Here is a 14,396-nt window from a genome sequence, read left to right as displayed (position 1 = left end):
GGTGCAATGGTGTGATCTCAGGTCACTACAACCTCCACCTCCTGGTTCAAGCAATTCTCCTGCCTCAGCCTCCTGAGTAGCTGGGATTACAGCTGCCTGCCACCACGCCCAGCTAATTTTTTGTATTTTTAGTAGAGATGGGGTTTCACTATGTTGGCCCAGCTGGTCTCGAACTCCTGACCTCGGGCGATCCACACACGCCTCAGCATTTCATAGTGCTGAGAATACAGGTATGAGCCACAACACCTGGCTAGCAGTCAAATCTTAAAGCTCAAAAATGATCTCCTTTGACTCCATGTCACACATTCAGGTCACGCTGGATGGGTTCCCATAGTCTTGGGCAGCTCTGCCCCTGTGGCTCTGCAGGGTGCAGCCTCCCTCCCAGCTGCTTTCACAGGCTGATGTTGAGTGTCTGCAGCTCTTCTAGGCACACAATGCAAGCTGTCAGTGGATCTACCATTCTGGGGTCTGGAGGACAGCGGGCCTCTGCTCACAGCACCACTAGGCAGTGTCCCAGCAGGGGCTCTGGGCTCCGACCCCACATTTCCCTTGCACACTGCCCTAGCAGAGGTTCTCCATGAGAGCCCAGCCCCTGCAGCAAACTTCTGTCTGTGCATCCAGGCATTTCCACACATCTTCTGAAAGCTAGGCAGAGATTCCCTAAACCCAATTCTTGACTTCTGTGCACTCACAGGCTCAACACCACGTGGAAGCTGCCAAGGCTCGGGGCTTGCACCCTCTGAGGCCATGGTCCGAGCTCTATGTTGGCCCCTTTCAGTAATGGCTAGAGTGGCTCGGACGCAGAGTACCAAGTCTCTAGGCTGCACAGAGCACAGGGACCATGGATCTGGCCTATGAAACCACTTTTTCCTCCTAGGCCTCTGGGCCTGTGATGGGAGGGGCTTCCGTGAAGACCTCTGACATGACCTGGAGACAATTTCCCCACCGTCTTGGGGATTAACATTCGGCTCCTCATTACTCATGCAAATTTCTGCAGTAGGCTTGAATTTCACCTCAGAAAATGGGATTTTCTTTTTTTCACATTGTCAGACTGAGAAATTTCCAAACTTTTATGTTGTTTCCCTTTTTAAAACCAAATGCCTTTAACGGCACCTAAGTCACCTCTTGAATGCTTTGCTACTTAGAAATTTCTTCTGCCAGATAACCTAAATCATCTCTGTCAAGTTCAAAGTTCCACAAATCTCTATGGCAGGGGCAAAATGCCACCGGTCTGTTTGCTAAAACATAACAAGAGTCACCTTTGCTCTAGTTCCCAACAAGTTCTTCGTCTTCATCTGAGACCACCTCAGCTTGGATCTTATTGTTCATAACACTATCAGCATTTTTGTCAAAGCCATTCAAGCAGTTTCTAAAAAGTTCCAAACTTCCCCACATTTTCCTGTCTTCTTCTAAGCCCTCCAAACTATTCAATCTCTGCCTGTTATCCAGTTCCAAAGTCACTTCCAAATTTTCGGGTGTTTTTTCAGCAGCACCCCACTCTACTGGTACCAATTTACTGTATTAGTCTGTTTTCACACTGCATGATAAAGACATACCCAACACTGGGCAATTTACAAAAGAAAGAAGTTTATGGGATTTACAGTTCCACGTGGCTGGGGAAGCCTCACAGTCATGGTGGAAGGTGAAAGGCACATCTCAGATGGAGGCAGACAAGAGAAGAGAGCTTGTGCAGGGAAAGTCCCCTTTTTAAAACCATCAGATATCGTGAGACTCATTCACTATCACAAGAACAGCACAGGAAAGACTCACCCCTATAATTCAATTACCTCCCACCAGTTTCCTCCCACGACACGTGGGAATTGTAGGAGTTACAATTCAAGATGAGATTCCGGTGGGGACACAGCCAAACCATATCACAAATATTATTATTATATATTATATGAAAATACAATGCTCTATATCTTGTTCTGGATAATGGTCCCATAATCCAGTTAGGCCTCCTAAACAGAAGCTTGGAAATGATCCTCTGTTCTTTCTCCTTTTTTCTGTATGGTCATATCTAATCAACAACTAAAATCTGTTTATTGTAAATCCTCTTGTAATAGTCTCCCCATCTTCTCCGTTTCCACTACTACTCTTATTTCAGACCCTCAAAACTTGCTTGGTCTATCTTGACATCTCCTGATTTACCTGTTATATTCTCCATACTAGCAGAGTAATCTTATAAAACCACAAATTAAATTATCACTCCCATGCTTAAAATTCTTCCAATGTTTTTTCTCCACCTATAGTGTGAGTTAATTTCCTTATCTACAAAGTAGGATAAAAAATATAGTTCCTATCTTATAAGAAAGTTGTGAAAATCAAATAAATTCTAAGTATAAGCACTTAATGCCTAATCCACAGTAAAACAATTTAAAATAATTACTACTAGGTTCAATTAAACAAACTATCTTTTCTCATTTCCCACAATCATCTTATGATTGTTCATGGACTCATATACGGAAACCTCACCATTCCCCTCCTTTATGCAAATTTAATACTTTATACACATTTAATACTGTATATGCTTCTATTATCGCATTTATCATATTCTGTAGTCAGAGAGCCTTGTTTTCCCCAGGAGACTGTGCTTCATGAAGACAATCTAATTCACCTGAGTCTCACCTGAGACTGTGCTTCACGAAGACAATCTAATTCACCCGAGTCCCCTAGTACACTGCCCTGTCCATAAATACTTACTGAAAAAAATTATGAGGAAGAAAATATATGCAAAAGGATTTTAGCAGATGGCCATGCTTCTTTCAACACTGAAAATAATATTATCCTTTATATAAAATAAAGGGAGCAATTTTAGAATGGGTCTGAGGAATGAGTAGGTCAGCAGAAACTCACTCTGACAGAGGATATGAAAGGAGCTGTGGGCTCAGACTGTTAAGAGTGAAAAGTTAGACAAGCAAGCTAATATGTACTCATAGGCAAATTCTATTCTATTTATGTGCTATGCCAGAATACAAATACTAAAAGGTTAAGAAAGCAAAGAAGAAAAAAGTGATCACTGGGCTGATGCCAAAAGAGTAGTATGCAAAAAAAAAAAATATAGGATTCTACCAAGAAACTACTTTTCCATACCCTAAATTGGCACAGATGAGTACAAGGAAAGGAAGGTTAAAATGAAACAATTAGCTATATCCTATTAATTCATCTGCCACTCTTGGGGAAAGTTCAAAAGAGATGGAAAGGTATTGCTCATCATTCTTAGAATCAGAATAGAAGGTAACTTTATACTGAGACTAAAAACTTAACACTGCAAGTTTGTGCTAATGAAAAGCCTTGCCCACTAACTCCATGTTGTCATCATCATCCATTCCCAGTTGTAAAAGCAAGAAAAAAATTAGTGGATATTTTCTCTGATTAACCCATCACAGGGGAATCCTTATCTCTGACACCGTGCACTCAAATACAGAAGTCCCAGTTCTCTCTCACTCCAAGACAGGAACAAAAAGGCTGAGGAGGCCTAAACCCAGAATACTTTTTCCCACCTTGAAACTCAAATTCTAAAATAAAATGAAAACAGCACTACTAAAGTTTTAGATGTAACAATCTGACCAGAAAGGATGAGACTTGCTAATTTTTAAATGAAGTTTGACCTGGTATAGTGGTTAAGACTGGATGTGAATTCTACTTTTGTATTTGCTAGGCAGAAAGACTTGGGTAAGACACTTAGCCTCTCTAAGCCTGTATTTTCTCATTTGTAAAATGAAGATAAAAATTGTACTATTTCATATGCAAAATTATACGTGATAATACACATAAAAACTTAGTATCTGCCTAACACATGGTAAGCACTCAATAAATATTATCTATCATTATTTCAAGGGGCAATTATTGGTGCTGGAAAATCTGTAAGACAACATGTATATTACCAACTATGGTAGTTAGGACTAAAAGTGATGAATTCACAAGAACATACGTAGACTAATGACACTTTTTAAATACTTTTATGTTTTAACAATCTTTAACTTTAAACAAAAGTTTTAAGTATAGTAAGGCTTTTATCTTCCCAACCATTTGAGAGTAAATGTCTACATAATGACCCACCACTCTTGAATTCTTAGTATTTCCCAATTCTCTCACAAAAACAACCATTAAAATCAGGAAATTAACGGTAACACATTATGCTCACTGCTATCATAGTGTCACTGCTCCTAAGCCCCTTCTCAATGACCAGTATAGGGCATGTGTATGTATACATACACATATATTTCTATATCGATATATGATGAAAACCATGAGTTCACACAAGTACTTCATTTCCTATCCAACACCACAGACAGCATTCTAGTTTTCCCTACTTTCATATTTGTAACTTCCTTCTCAATGAGAAGCCTGGCTCCCATTATTAATATTGATTTATGTGATCAATCTCCATGTATGTAGCCAATCTCCCATTGTAGCTGTTTCCCTTTCCCTGCATGGACACACTCCTCACCTCTCTTGGCCGCAAAATCCCTACCCCATGTATATAATCTCCTCAACCTGTTCAGGTCCGTATTCCTCATGCCTGGCATCCCTCCTACAAGAAAATCCTCCCTACCCTGCTCAGGCTATGAAATCCCATACTGTACCGAGTCTCCACTGAGAGGCCTTTCTCCTTCTACCCTCAAGCTCTAACACCTTGGACTCAGATACCTCCATGTATGGACTCCCTCCTCATCTCACTTGAGCCTCAATATACCTACACCAGATTGCAACCCTACATGGATCACTCCCTATCCCGTGCTATCTACTGGGGCCCTGAGAGCTCATTCAGGGTGTCATCCCACCCTAAGTAGATGTCCTTGCTGGGACCAGCTGACCTTCCCCCATACCAGGCCACTCTCCTTCAGAGACACCATATCACCCTGCTTGGGCTCCAATACCCTGCATTAGCATGCCTTCCAATGGAGAGGTGCTCCTTACCCTTCATTCCCCCATGGACACCCTCCTCACCCCATCAGGCTCTGAGATCCCACTCCTCTTAAACGATGATGTGGCTCTGCCTACCGCACACCCCATCTGGTGTGGATACCTACCCTTGTTTTCTCCCACTTGATGTTTTAGTCCTAAGCTGTTCAGAAAGGGAGAAGACACTGAAGAACAATTAATTATATTTTTTTTAAAAAGAGACACCACTGAATAAACTGTGTAAGCACCTATAATCAGAGCTAATTAAAACAATAATCTATTTGTCAAAGCACCTGCTTTTTTCCACATAAAGAAACAGTACTCTATTCTTTTACACTAATTCCTTCTAAGTTTAAAAAGTTAATTGAAAAGTGTAATACAGAAGAGAGCACTGGGTTTCTTTCTAACCAAACATGCATTTTACTTAAGTATCTTACATAGGCCTGTGGAAAATCTAGTTAATTGAAAAAGAAGAAAAAACCCTACTAATTTTATTTTGAGAATTTAAAAAATACAGTTGTTCCAAACACTAAAATATAAATTTTTTGCATATGTGTGCATATAATGTGTGTCTGTGTGTACATATATGTATGTGTATATGTGTGTGTGTGTGTGTATATACGTGTATATATATTTGAGATGGAGTCTTGCTCTGTTGCCCAGACTGGAGTGCAGTGGCACGATCTCGGCTAACTGCAACATCCGCTGCCCGGGTTGAAGCAACTCTCCTGCCTCAGCCTCCCAAGTAGCTGGGATTACAGGCACCTGCCACCGCACCTGGCGAATTTTTGTATTTTTAGTAGAGACAGGGTTTCATCAAGTTGGCCAGGCTGGTCTTGAACTCCTGACATCACATGATCTGCCTGTCTCAGCTTCCCAAAGCGCTGGGATTACAAACATGAGCCACCGAGCCCGGCCATATTTTTTTAAATATCCAGAACAAGTAAATTTGACTTGTTTTCAGGATGTTAACAGCTGTATTGTTTCCAGTATACTTATCCCCAGATACAACCCTGCAAAAATTAACAGTTGTGATTGTTATAATACCTTTCCCTTGCTCCTGGTTTCTATGAGGAAGGATGTGTCAAAAGCACAACCTGAGCCTCTTTTTACCCTTAAGTATGTAAAGTGAATTATCTGATTGGTGATTTTGGATGTGAGGAAGAGCTCAGTTCTGTTTCTCCTGCCCCTGGGGTTGAGCTTTCAAAGGAGAACAAACCTCCAAAGACTCACATTGGGCTCTGCTTCTCTACCTCGCCTAGGGCTGGATGGATAAGTCAGCCTATGCCAGACCATCTGACTCCCCATCAAGCTATTCCTCTAACCTGGCCTATATCAGTAATAGAAAGATTATTTTAGCTTCCATCTTTCTCCTTGTTTTATTTCTCAAGTTGTTCAGAGCCCAAGTAGAATGTCTTAATACATTGAAGTGAATGAAGACTGCTCATTTTTCCAGTTTTGATTTAAAAGGGCTGCTTTAATTTGAGCTTCTTAAAACTATTGCAAACAAAAAGCCCTCAAACCTGCACCAACAACAGATGTTCCAAATGAAAATAAGCTGACTTATCTGATCATGCTTATTACCCGTTTAAAAAAAAAAAAAAAAAAAAAAAAAACTTCAAAGGCTTATAATTTCCTCCTTGTAGAAGCCATAATTTATACTACCAGTCCTACTTTCTGCTGCTACCCTATAAACCAATGGCACTATAATGCTAAATATTTTCAGAATATATTATTATTTATACTTAAATATATTTGCTTATATTCTCTGCCCATTCCCTCCACTGTACTTTCCTGCTGCATCCTTTACCTCAGAGATCAGCAAACTATGGTTCATAGGCCAAATCTACCTATTTTCATAAATAAATGCTACTGAAACACAGCCATGCTTATTAATTTATGTCTTTCTTTTGCACTACAACAGTGGAGGTGAGTAGCTGCAATAGAGACCAGATGGTCCACAAAGCCTAAAACATTTACTGTCTGGCCCTTTAGAGAAAGTTTGTCAATCCTTGCTTTCACTCAATGTTTTGAAGCCTAGTCATTTTGAATCCTTCAAGTCAAAATTAATTGTTCCCACTTCTGTCTTTCCATTACATTACACGAAGTCTAATATTTAACATCCCTGATTACTGTGAACTCTTTAAAAGCAAGGTAAATCCTATTCCTGTGTAAACAGTAAGCTTTTTGAACCACACCACAGTTCCTGTCTTTTCCATAAAATAGAACTCCCACGAACACTTTTCACATTCTTGGGGGAAGTACTTTGGAATAAACTTGGCTCTTTTCTCTACCACTTATTCAGTCCTCCCAAAAGAAGGAAGAATAACTAATATTGGCAACATCCTTATAGTTGGTCCCTAGTGGGATGGATTAATGTTTTAAAAGTCATTTTTCATTCATGGCCAAGCCTCCTGCTCACTCCTACCAACAAGCAAATCACATGGTAAACTCACTAGGGTACAGCTTTCTTGTATTTTAAGAGGCCTGTGGCTCCAGCTGTACTGTCTTTGATAGGTTGCTAAGTTCAATTCAGGGAGTTAGGGAGTAAGGCAATCTAATGTCTAATTTTGGTCTCAGTTCCAAGCCAAGTTCTTCAATGCAATCTTACCATTTTAAAAAGCTAATATTTTGAGCTTTGATTCCGAAGTCTATTTCTAGTTCAGAATCTAGTAAAGAAGAAACATAAAATTATATCCCCAAGTAATGGTCACACATAGGACTTAAGATAACTGATGACTGACAACAGTAAATTAACTGTAGAAAAGAACATTCTTTTAAAATGTGTGATGCACCAATGTTAACATACCACATCTCAGTAACTTGATTAGAAAACTTTTTTGAAGGGAAAAAAAATGTAGAATCCGAATTAAGAGATTAAAACTAAGCCTATCCCATTTCTTTATCTAATAAGTATTTTGTTACGATCAGCTCTCAGCTTAATGAAATTAACACATAAAAGAATCATGGTTATCACTGATACAGAACAGTATTCCCCATCTTACTAAGTATGGTAAACAGTAACGCCCATCTAAAAAAACAAACATCCCTAGACCCCAGATGTCTCCAATTACTGCTCCATTATCAGTTCTTCCTCAAAACACAGCTCTTAAATTAGTAGTTCACTATAAATGTTATCTCCACTTACACATATCTTAATTACTTTCTAACCTATTATAATATGGCTGCCATCTCCATCACTACTGAAATTTATCTAGTCAAGGTCACCTAGAGCGAAAAACAATGTACATTTCCCTGTTTCATGGTACCTGACATCTCATCAACACGTAACGATCCCTCCTTATTGTAATATTTTTCTCTCTCCTCTAGGATTTGGTAATACCACCCCCTCCTGGTTTTACTATTCAGCCAGTGACCTTACTTTGAGGTTTCTCTTCTTCTGCTCAAGGAAGGCTAAGATTCCTTAAGGTGTGGTACTGAGTCATTTACTAGTTATACTATCTAAACTAGCTCTAATATACTCAAGTTATACTCCAGATAGACTGTCCCCTATTCCTAAGTAATCTCATCTATTTCTGTGGATTTAAGTATTATCTTTATGCTGGTAATTTTCTAATTCATACCTTTAGCCCAGATACTACTACTACATAAATATTATAACATCTTTCATAAGAATAAAAATGGCAAACATTTGAGGACAGATATTATCCCAGTTTCACAGATTTCCATCTGTAAAAAGTGGAATGATTTGTGCCTAATGTTACAATGACAGGGGCTAAGAAGAACCTGGATTATTTCCATTAAGTCCTTTCTACCACTTGTGAGATTTACTGTTCCCAAACAGTTTATAATTTAAACACGAAGACTACTGGACAAAATTACTTCCTATGTGCACGCCTTGCACATAGTGGTCAGAAAAGAATTGGCCAATTTAAATTAATGGAGAAAGCACTTAAATTTGCTTTTCAATAAATACTTTAGAAAAGACTCCAGGTTGTAGTTGAATTTTTTTTTTTTTAAGTCTTGGTCTGTCACCTAGGCTGGAGTGCAGTGGCATGATCTCACTCACTGCAACCTATGCCTCCTGGGTTCAAGCAATTCTCGTGCCTCAGCCTCCCAAGTAGCTGGGACTACAGGAATGTACCACCATGCCCAGCTAATTTTTGCATTTTTAGTAGAGATGGGGTTTTGTCATGTTGGCAAGGCTGGTCTCCAACTCCTGGGCTCAAGTGATCCGCCTACCTCAGTCTCCCAAAGTGCTGGGATTACAGGGATGGGCCACCGTGCCCGGCCTGCAATTGAATTTTAAAGGCGACTAAGGATGCAGGGTAGAAGATATAACTAAAAAGATAAGAATTTGGGGTAATGTGGATAAAAAAGAACAAAAGCCTATGAAAAAGGTTGAGTTGTCTAAAGAAGAATCTAGACAAACTGAAGAAGCAGGCTGGTACACTATGACCAGCTAGATCAACATGGCTGGCAGCTTTTATTTCATGGAAAAAAAGACAAATGGGAGATACTACAGCTTTGTAAACTATGAAATCAAAGCAGCTACTTTATACAATGATTTACTATTGGTTGTAAGTCAGACTGAAAGACAGTAAAACCAGCAATGCAGACACTGATATATACCAGAATCTTATCTGGATCTATCCTAATGCTTACTGCATTAAAAAAAAAAAAAAAAATTGAATCCATGAGATATTGTAAAGAAGGTAATAATAGCTTGGCAACAGATTAAGGTTAAAAAAAGAAGAAAAGAAAGAAGCAAATGAAGCAAGCAGGATAGAGTTGCTGCCAATTATGGGGAAACTATATGAAAGGAAAGGAGATACAGACAATTCCTCATTTTAAGTTTTGTTTTCTATCAAACACAAAAATTCTCAAAACAAAATTTTTATTTTGCTTTAATTAAGAACAAAGTGGTATTCCTCAAATACAAAGATGGCATTACTTTGTTAATCAGTTTTCTACTGGTAGCAGTAGGCTGGTCTGGGCCCCCATTCACATTTTCTTATCTAGATTGTATGGTGAATAAAAACTCTTGAAAAGATTACCTGATTATAGATTCAGCTCTTAAGTATGAACTCTACAAAGTTAGGCAGGTCCTTAAAAGTTTGGACCTATGTCCTTGGTGCTCTGTTATCTATCAGCCATGAACGCTAGTCATATATACCAAAGGGAAGGAATACTACTAAAACGAAAAGATAGAAACTTCCCACCAAAAATGTAGGTTATTACAATTGAAAGATAAGATTTACTAATGAGGAATAAAAAGTTACATAACCTAACCAAAAATCTATAGATCTTTGTTGCTCCTTCCAAGGAGCAACTGCACTGTGGCAGAATTAAAGACCAGGGTTGGAAGTCAGACAAATGAGAGGAATGTAGAGGACACGTAACAGCAATTTATCATGCGCACAGCCAATCAGGAAGCAGCGCAACCATGTAGCTAAACAAGGGATGCAGTATGTGCACAAAGAGGGCATCACACAAAAAAAGAACGGTTAAGACCAGTCCACAGCCCATATCTAACATTTACAAACTACAAAATTCACACACTGCTTGGTTCCAAAGATGGCAGAATTTCACTCTTTCAGATATGAAAAGATCCAAGAGTACAGAGAACTTCAAAATTTGCATGCAAAATTCATCAATATGCCTATTTTACAGAAAGACTTGATATATGTCTTAACCCTCCAACTACTCATCAGCATCACAGATTCCATTTGTCCAATGCACACTATTAGATGGTGCCACAATTCACATCTTTTAAAATAGAAAACATATTTGATAGTGCTTGAAAAAAACAGCTGTATAAACAAAGTCTTCTGGATAGCAGACCCATCCATACCAGTCCCATAAATCCAGATTTCTAAGTAAATCTACTCCTATGGGGTTTACATGGCAACAGTGACAAGATGAGGGAGAAATTGGTAAAATATAGGAGCAGGAAACAAGAAGCATCCAGAAAGTGGCAGCAAGTTGACTAACAGGAAAAGTAAAATAGAGAGTAGATACCGACAAAAATTAACTTCAAGATGATCTAGTATGATATACATTTTTTAAATGAGCTAAAAATAATTTATTGTATTCAGTTACCAACACAGCCAAAATAATCCTTTTTGCATCAAAGGCCTTCCTGGTTTCATACATAAAAAGCCAGGATTAGACTAAGTGATACCCTGTGATTCTAAAACTATAATTCTATGGCTCTAGAATAGTCTAGAATACAGACCATTCAAGCCCTTACTATCTTTTCTTTAACATGTTCCACGATCTTTTCATTGTTCATCAGGATTCCTACCAGAAAGAATCTATTGGCAGAAACGTTAAGAGTTCAAAGCTGCTAATAACCTGTGTAAACCAATCATAATACTAGCACACACTTAGGGAATGCTTTCTATATGAAAGACACATATCAACATATACTAACAAAATTAGCAAACAACCTGATTATCTCCAATTTACAGATTAAGAAACTAAAGTATAGAGAGGTTAAGCTACTTGTCCAGACTGCTAAGTGGTAACAATAGGATTCAACACAAGTAGTCTAGCTCTAGAACCTTTATGTTTATTTGCTGTTTTATACTACCAAAATAAAAGATTTGAGGAAAAATAAATTATGCTATAGGTTTGGTTATTATCAACAGTCTTTAATTAAGTGGTATCGCAGTAATCAAGAGTTGGCTGGAGCAACTACTGTGTAGAACTGAACTATCCAAAGTGATAGCCATTTGCTACATGTGGCTATTAAGCCACCTAAAATGTGTCTAGTCCAAATTGGGATGTGCTATCAATGTAAAATACCTGATTTTGAAGGCTTAATATTTTGAAAAATATAAACTAACTCAATCATTTCTACACGGATTAGTGTTAAAATTATAATATATTTAACACATTGTGTTAAATAAAATATTCTTTTTAAATGTGGTTATTAGAAGATTTAAAATTACCTATTTTACTTCCATTATATTTCTGCTGGACAACACTGCTATGTAGGAAAGATACTGGAGTTTACAGAACGATTCTAAACCAATCTTTGCCATTCTGTTTTGCTGCTGTTACCTTAGACAAAATGGTTACACTGATTATCAGCTTCTGTATCATAAAAATCAGGTTAAAAAACAGTCCTAAAACCTGCAGCTTAGATTTTGGTATCTAAGTCTATTTTCCACTGAAAAGAATGGAGGTAAATTCGAAAAAGGAGCTCATGCCACAGCATGGACAGGTAAAATACAAAATTAACCTGGAATATCTTGTTTTGGCAGAAATACACTGGAACCAGCTTGATGAGACACCCATTGGCCAAACCTGGGACCATTTGTGAACCAAAATAACGACAGCAATGGATTTAACCACTGAATAAAATTAAGAATCCATGAGTTCATACAGATAAAAAGAACTGAATAAATAATGGAGATGGGAAAGATTACCTTATGTCAGAATGTCAACTAATAATTATAGAAGGAATGAGGTCAGATAATCATCAATTGATGCTCAAACTTGTGGGTGAAGTTTTGATTATACTATGTAAATATACTGTTCCCCAAAATTATTTTTCCACAAATTGCATATTAGTTACAATGAGATAAATAATAACTTTCAGGGATACATATGAGGAATACCAGCTTAACAAAATTTTCAAAGCTGACATCACCAACACTGGTATACACTAACATCATGAATCTCAAAATATGATGCACTAAGAAGGGCAGAACATCTCTTAAGTGGTATTCCTGCCAAAATGCATAACCAATCTAATCACGAGAAAGCAAAAGACAAATTCAAATTGAGGGATGTTCTACAAAATAGCTGCCCTGTACTTTTAAAATGTCAAGGTCAAGAAAGAGTAAGGTTGACGAAGTGTTCCCGATTAAAAGAGACTAAGGAGACATAATTACCAAATGTAATGCATGATCCTGAAGTGGATCCCAGAATAAGGGGGGAAAAAAGCTAACAGAAAAAATAAACAGATATAATTTGAATATGGACTATAAATTAGATAACAGTATATCAGTAAATCTTCTGGTTTTCACAACCTCACTATAATTAGGTAAGACGGTATCCTTGTTTTTTAAAAATATACACTGAAGAATTTAGGGGTAAAGAGGTTGATGTCTCTGAATTACTCTCAAATTGTTCTGAAAAAATATAGAGAGATCAGTATAAAGCAAGAATGATAAACACAGCAAAATGTAAAACAACAAATGTGGGTACACAGGAGTTCTATTCTTCCAACTTTTTAGATTGAAATTACACCAAAATACAAAATTTTAAAATATTGGCCAGTCTCCCAGATCAGATATCCTAATGGACTATACAAGTCTTGATGATGTTTAAAAATGCACAGGTGTATTTCTTTTATCCTAGACCTGTTTTAAATTGCATGACTTATAAAATGCTAATTATTTTATACATTTCATAAGATCCAGGACTGTATTTGTTATTTCTCAATATCATAGTTAGTACTAGGATACTATTTACCATATCCAATAAGCACTCAAACATTTGTTACATGAGCTACTGAAAACTATAACCCAGTACAGTATAGGCTAATTATAGAAAAACAGTCAAATTATAAAAAGTACCAAAATGTAAATAGATATTAATTGGGACAAAAGGTTGTACGACAACTCTTCAATGAAAAGAAAACTATCTGGAATGAATCAGAACAGTAGTTAAAAATCTAACATAAAGAGATGAATGCCACAATTAGAGGAAGGCAAACATCTCATTCCATATTAAGAGTTAAACGTTTACCTTTGTGGCTAACTACAATCAGTCATGACAACTAAAACAACTTTCTTCCCTATAAAATTAGAATATTATATGAGTTATAAAATGAATCAGAGTTAGGCTAAGAACTGAGATTCAAAATCTCATTAGGGGCTCAATACTAATTTGCTGTACAACCCTGAGATGCTGCCTACAATTCCGTATCTCACTTAAAATTAAAACGTTTGGATTATTTCCTTCCCCAAAAGGCAAGAAGGATATTATTTTGTAAAAATGGCTGTAAGCAATGAGAGCACCGAATATTATATATATACACACTGAATATACACATATGTGTACGCATATATATTCACACATGTATACACATGCAAAGGGAAAAGAATATGGCTTTTTTGTAAATATGTTTACAAAGTAATGAATGTAAGGCACATTAACAGCAAAAGGTAATTATCTAAACTCCATTTAATCCCAATTCGCACTATAAATTAAGTGCTTAACACCTAAGATGCTAAAAAAGCCCAATCAACAAGTGTATACTCTGTTTAAATGGATGTTATTGTTTATTTTTAAATAACAATGGGGTTCGAGATCAGACTGGCCAACATGATGAAACCCAGTCTCTACTAAAAATACTAAAATTAGCTGGGCGTGGTGGCAGGCGCCTGTAACCCCAACTATTCAGGAGGCTGAGGCAGGAGAATCGCTTGAATCCAGGAGGCGGAGGTTGCAGTGAGCTGAGATCGCATCACTACACTCCAGCCTGGGCGACAGAGTGAGACTCCATCTCA

General features: G+C 37.6%; 1 protein-coding gene across 16 annotated transcripts in view; it reads right to left on the bottom strand.

Annotated features, from left to right (window-relative positions):
* The window catches only part of LCORL (ligand dependent nuclear receptor corepressor like), a 296,483-nt gene that overhangs the window by 164,299 nt on the left and 117,788 nt on the right, over positions 1-14,396 (bottom strand). The window lies entirely within an intron of this gene.

Source organism: Macaca thibetana, chromosome 5 (genome assembly GCF_024542745.1).
Source record: "Macaca thibetana thibetana isolate TM-01 chromosome 5, ASM2454274v1, whole genome shotgun sequence".
Lineage (NCBI taxonomy): Eukaryota > Metazoa > Chordata > Mammalia > Primates > Cercopithecidae > Macaca > Macaca thibetana.
This window is presented reverse-complemented; position numbering and strand designations above follow the sequence as displayed.